The sequence below is a fragment of the Callospermophilus lateralis genome, chromosome 13, assembly GCF_048772815.1.
Source record: "Callospermophilus lateralis isolate mCalLat2 chromosome 13, mCalLat2.hap1, whole genome shotgun sequence".
NCBI lineage: Eukaryota > Metazoa > Chordata > Mammalia > Rodentia > Sciuridae > Callospermophilus > Callospermophilus lateralis.
The window spans coordinates 77,266,535-77,272,534 of record NC_135317.1 but is presented as its reverse complement, the minus strand read 5'-3'; the positions used below and the strand labels follow the sequence as shown (position 1 = coordinate 77,272,534).

Sequence of the window (6,000 nt, the reverse complement as noted above, 5' to 3'; positions counted from 1 at the left end):
CATTTAATATACCAACCTATCATATATCATAGCTTAGCAGAACAGTACCCTGTAGTATAGTGATTGCTCACTTTGTTGATCACAAGGCCAATTGGATGCTGTTAACTGCTGTTACTCAATACCATAAAAGTTGTCTACCATGTATTTCTAGTCGCAGAAACAGATTAAAGTATAATTTCTGCTGAATACATATCACTTTCATACTACTGTAAAGTAAAAAAAAAAAAATCACAAATTAAACCACCATAATTTAGAGACTGTCTCTTTAAAGGAATTAAACAAGTCAAACCTCTTACCTCTAAGCACAATTATAGTTTTTACAGATTTTATTGCATTTTCTGCCAATCATTTTTTCCATAGTTATATAGTAACAGTTATGATAGTTTAAGTGCACATTTTAATGAGATTAAGAATAGCTCTTAATACAAACGGGATATTCCAGGTGACCATCAATACACCTTGTACGAAATGCACCTTGTACGAAATCATTGACATCATGTTGATGGAGAATATCCATATTTACACACACATTCAACTGTGTCCCCTGATGAAGCATAAAGCTTTTACTGTTCTTTCCACCTTAAGGTTTGTGGTATCTTCCATGATTTCTTCTGATATTACACATGCATCTGAAAAAAATAAATGAGTATAATACTAAGTTAGAAATGAGTCTTTTACCAAGACTTTGGGGTTTTCAAGTAGAATGTTTTTAATATTTCAGAAAATTCTTCCTGAAAACTCTTGCTGAACAAATTCTGTATGAATAACAGATAGATTAAAATAAAGTTAAAATAGTAAATGATGTAAGAATTAGGTGGTTAATGTGTGATAATTATATTTTATTACCAATTCTTAAGATCATTTATCATATTAAGAGCTTGTAGAGTGTAAAATCATTATGGTATCATGGCTGATTTTGTTTTTCTTTTTTGGACTGGAAATTGAACCCAAGGACACTTTATCCCTGAACTACATCTGCATTCCTTTCTTTTATTATTATTATTTTGAGACAAGGTCTCACTAAATTATTGAGACTTGCCTTAAACCTGTGATCATCCTGCCTCAGGATCCTATGTTTCTGGGATTACAAGAGTGCACTACCATGACTGGCTGGTTTTTCTTTAATTAAAATATTGGTCAAAAGGCTAGAGATATAGCTCAGTTGGTAGAGTTCTTGCCTTGCATGCACAAGCCCTGGTTTCCACCTCCAGCCTCACAAAAGAGAGAGAGAGAGAGAGAGAGAGAGAGAGAGAGAGAGAGAGAGAGAGAGAGAGAGAGAAAAGAAATATTGGTCAAATGCGATAAATTTTCAGTTATAAAATGTATAAGATAGAGAGGGTGTCACATGCATAAGCAGTAGAAAAGACTAATGAAACAAGTTGGTTATCATAAAAGGTAAGAACAATGAACACAACTTTAATAAGACTAACCGAGAAAAAGATGACTCAAACAAAATAAGAGATGGAAAAAAAAATAAAACACATTACAACCAATACCTCAGAAATACAAAGAGTCATTAGGGATTACTATGAGAAAATCTATGCTAACAAATTAGAGAACGTAGAAAAAATTTATAAATTTTTAGACACATAGGTTCTGCCAAAATTAAACCATGAAAACATGCAATCCAGAAGAGATTGAATGAGATTGAATCAGTAATAATAAGTTGAGGAAAGCCCATGACTAGACGCTTTTACTGATTAATTTTTCGAATTCTTTAAAGAAGAACTAATTCCATTTCTTTTAAATTTGTTGCAAAGATTTGAAAGAGAGAGAATTATTCCAACCCATTCTCTGAGGCTAGCATTACCCTGGTACCATAGCAACAAGAACACAAGATAAAAGAAACTGTAGACTAATAACCCTGGTGGACATAGATGTAAAATTTCTCAATAAAATATGAGCAAATCTGAATGTGATTCAACAGAGAATCATAAAGATTATTCACCACAATCAAATTGGTTCCATCCCAGAGATGCAAGGATGGTTCAACATATTCAGATCAATAAACATAATATGCTGGGAGCCACAGCCAATTAATATGATGCATGGCATTTTTGATTGAAAGGTGATGCCAGCTAGCCATTGAGATGATACGATTATGTTAAAAATTACATTCATATGGATACCGGACTCCTGCTGCGGGACTCCTGGAGAGTTCCCATTGGTTGGGAAAGTGCAGTAGGAGGGAATTCCGGGGAGGCGCTTGCGCTAGAGTTCCGGGAAGGAACCGGCAGAACGCCGCGTGGGTGGATAAAAAGGCTTCCCAGGCACGGACGTGTTATTGGCGGTTCTTTCAAATAAAGTTTGTTCCTGTTTGAGTGGCTCGTGATCTTGTGCCCAGCCAGAGACAGCGGCAACAGGTGGCCCTGTACGGGGAGCGCCTGAAGCTTGGAGGTGAGTAAAATTGCTCGCCCCTGAGGGAAGGCGACAGAATGGGTGACCATTTCAAAAAACAATGTGTTCTTCTTTTGATTTATTTTGTTTTTGTTTCAAGCTGCCTATCCCTAGAATTTTCTCAGGCAAACTGGGAAAAATGGTTGGCTCAAGGCTTGAAGTTGTTTGGCCCGGAGAAAGAGAAAATTGATACAACTATTCTTTGCTCCGTTTTTGTTTCATTCTGTTTCGGCTTTGTTTTATGCTACCTTACTGGGTTGCGTTACCTTTATAGTAGATTAGAAACTAGTAAAAAACAAACCGAAAAACTGTTAAGTAAATTGTTAGAGGTCCAAACTGTGGTAGAAAACATGTCAGGTCAAGCAAAAGAGAAGGTCTCTCCAGCTAGTCAGACAGAGGAAAATTTGAAGAAAGAAAGCTTAGAGGAAAAACGACCATCAGTTGGGGAGTTACAACAGGAGGCTGCTACTAACTCCGTTCTATCACCAGAGGGCGTAACAGCTGAGCGGCCCTCAACTCCCGTAGTTGATGCACAAAATCCTAAGGCAAGATCCCAAAGACTAGCATGCCCTGTACTTGAGCAGGCAGGAGGGCAACGAATCCACCGTGCTTTAGATTTCAAAACAGTAAAGCAATTAAAGGAGGCTGTAACAACCTATGGCCCGCAAGCACCCTTCACCATAAGCATGGTCGAATCTATTACCAACTTAGACATGACACCAGCAGATTGGGCTAACATGTGTCGATCTGTGCTAAATGGAGGACAATATTTGTTATGGAAGGTTGCCAATGAGGAATTCTGCATGGAGACAGCTAGGCGAAATACAGCAGCCGGTTACCCTCAAAGAAATCTGGAGATGTTGTTAGGAAAGGGACCTTATGAGGGTCAACGGCAACAAATTGAATATGATCCTGGTGTATACGCACAAATTGCTGCAGATGCAGTTAGGGCATGGAAAACTTTACAGGGGCATGGAGATTTACAAGGACAGTTATCTAAGGTAATACAAGGAACTAACGAACCTTACGCTGAATTTGTAGATAGGCTTATTCAGACCGCTTCTAGAATATTTGGAGATGTAGAACAGGCAATGCCATTTATAAAACAACTGGCTTATGACCAAGCAAATCGTTGCTGCAGAGAGGTCATTAGACCATGGAAACATGAAGATTTAAACACATATATTAAATTATGTAGAGACATTAATGAACAAGGACAAGTCTTAGCAGCAGTACAACAGGCTTTAGATGCCAGGCCAAAAACATGCTACAATTGTGATCAGACAGGACATTTTAAAAGGAATTGCCCCATAGGAGGAGGGTTTAACAAAGCTAGGTATCAAAGGAATAGAATACCAGGTATTTGCCCACGATGCCGTAGAGGGAGACATTGGGCTAATGAATGCCGTTCTCAAACCACCATAGAGGGCACTCCGTTATCAAAAAACGGACAAGGATCAAGTGTTTACCCACGATATCGTGGAGAAAGGCATCAGGCTCCATTGCCAAAAAACGGACTGGAGGGCCCAATGCTCCGGGGCCCAAAACCACAAATATACGGGGCAATGGAGGAACCCAGCAGCACCATCAAGGTAGTGCCCAGGACACATTATCCATTAAATCCCTCATCAGACAAACTAGAGGGAGCGCAGGGCTGGACATCTGCACCTCCGCAAGAGCAGTACTAACTCCAGAGATGGGAATTCAAATCATTCCCACAGGAGTAAAAGGACCTCTTCCCCAAGGAACGGTAGGCTTATTATTGGGACGCAGTTCTTCCACACTAAAAGGACTTATGATAAGTCCCGGGGTAATTGATCCCGATTATGAAGGTGAAATAAAAATTATAGCTAGTTCTCCAAGAGGCATATCAGTTATCTCACCAGGGGATAGAATAGCACAGTTACTAATAATACCCAGCCTACATGATAAATTTTCCAGTCGTACTGTAGAAAGAGGTACCAGGGGATTGGGCTCCACAGGTGTAGATTGGGCTATGCTGTCTTTAACTTTAGATTCTCGCCCCATGCTAAAACTAAATATTCAAGGATACGACTTTAATGGGCTACTGGACACAGGTGCAGACCTTAGCATCATATCTAGTCAGGAATGGCCAAAACATTGGCCATTACAACAAGCCACTCAAACGCTTCGAGGCCTAGGAGTGGCTACTAATCCCCATAGAAGTGCAATGGTATTAGATTGGAAGGATCCTGAAGGATGTGAGGGAACTATACAGCCATATGTATTGGATCATCTTCCTATAAATTTATGGGGACGAGATGTCCTAGATCAATTAGGTTTAACGTTAACAAATAACATCAATTCTAATGCGCCCACTACTAGGGCTAAACAAGGTTTTAAAAAAGAAAAAAGATTAGGAAAACAAGGACAAAATATAGCAGCACCAATTCAAATAGATCAAGGAACAGACAGACATGGGTTGGATTTTCAGAAAGGGCCACTGAGACAATAAAAATTACTTGGAAATCAGAAAGACCAGTGTGGGTTCCTCAGTGGCCCCTGACTAAAAAAAAGATACAAGTAGCCCATGATCTGGTTAAACAACAATTAGCGAAAGGACATATACAACCTTCCATATCTCCCCATAATACTCCTATTTTTGTTATTAAAAAGAAATCTGGTAAATGGAGATTATTACAAGATTTAAGAGCCATTAATAATGAGATGGTTATTATGGGACCTGCTCAATCAGGGATTCCCCAATTGTCTGCCTTACCAAAAACCTGGTATGTTTTAGCTATAGATATTAAAGATTGTTTTTTTTCAATTCCTATTCATCCTGAGGATAGTCCACATTTTGCATTTACTATCCCTGCACTAAATCATGAAGGTCCTGATCAGAGATATGAATGGAAAGTACTCCCTCAGGGGATGGCTAATAGTCCAACTATGTGTCAAATTTATGTTAACAAAGCAATCCAACCACTTAGAAATCAAAATCCTGAACTACAAATATTTCACTATATGGATGATATGTTATTGGCACATAAAGATAAAAACACACTGCTAGAATGTTATGCCACACTTACAAATTTATTAAAAGGTTATAATCTAGAGATAGCAATAGATAAAGTACAATTAAATCTTCCAATTAATTATCTAGGAGTTCTGTTATCCTCAACCATGGTCCGTCCACCAAAAATTCAAATACGAGTAGATCAACTCAAATCACTTAATGACTTTCAAAAGTTATTGGGAGACATAAATTGGATAAGGCCTTATCTAGGCATACCAACAGGAGAGCTAGGACCTTTATTTGATATCCTAAAAGGTCCATCAGATCCAAATTCACCCCGCATGTTAACGCCTGAAGCAAGAAAGGCATTAAAAATCATTGAAACATATATGGAAAATATGCACTTGGATAGAATTGATATAAGTTTGCCTTTATTATTTATTGTTCTACCAACAAAAAATATTCCTACAGGAGTATTTTGGCAAGAAGGTCCATTATTGTGGATACATTTATCTTATTCTCCTAATACTATTCTTACTAGATATCCTGAGGCTGTAGGACAATTAATACTCAAAGGAATAAAAGCAGCAAAGGGAGTGTTTGGGATTTCTCCCAATAAAATT

General features: G+C 38.2%; 1 pseudogene; it reads right to left on the bottom strand.

Annotated features, from left to right (window-relative positions):
• Positions 1-406: 406 nt before the first annotated feature.
• Positions 407-6,000, bottom strand: part of LOC143412104 (complement factor H-like) — a 79,964-nt pseudogene continuing 74,370 nt past the window's right edge.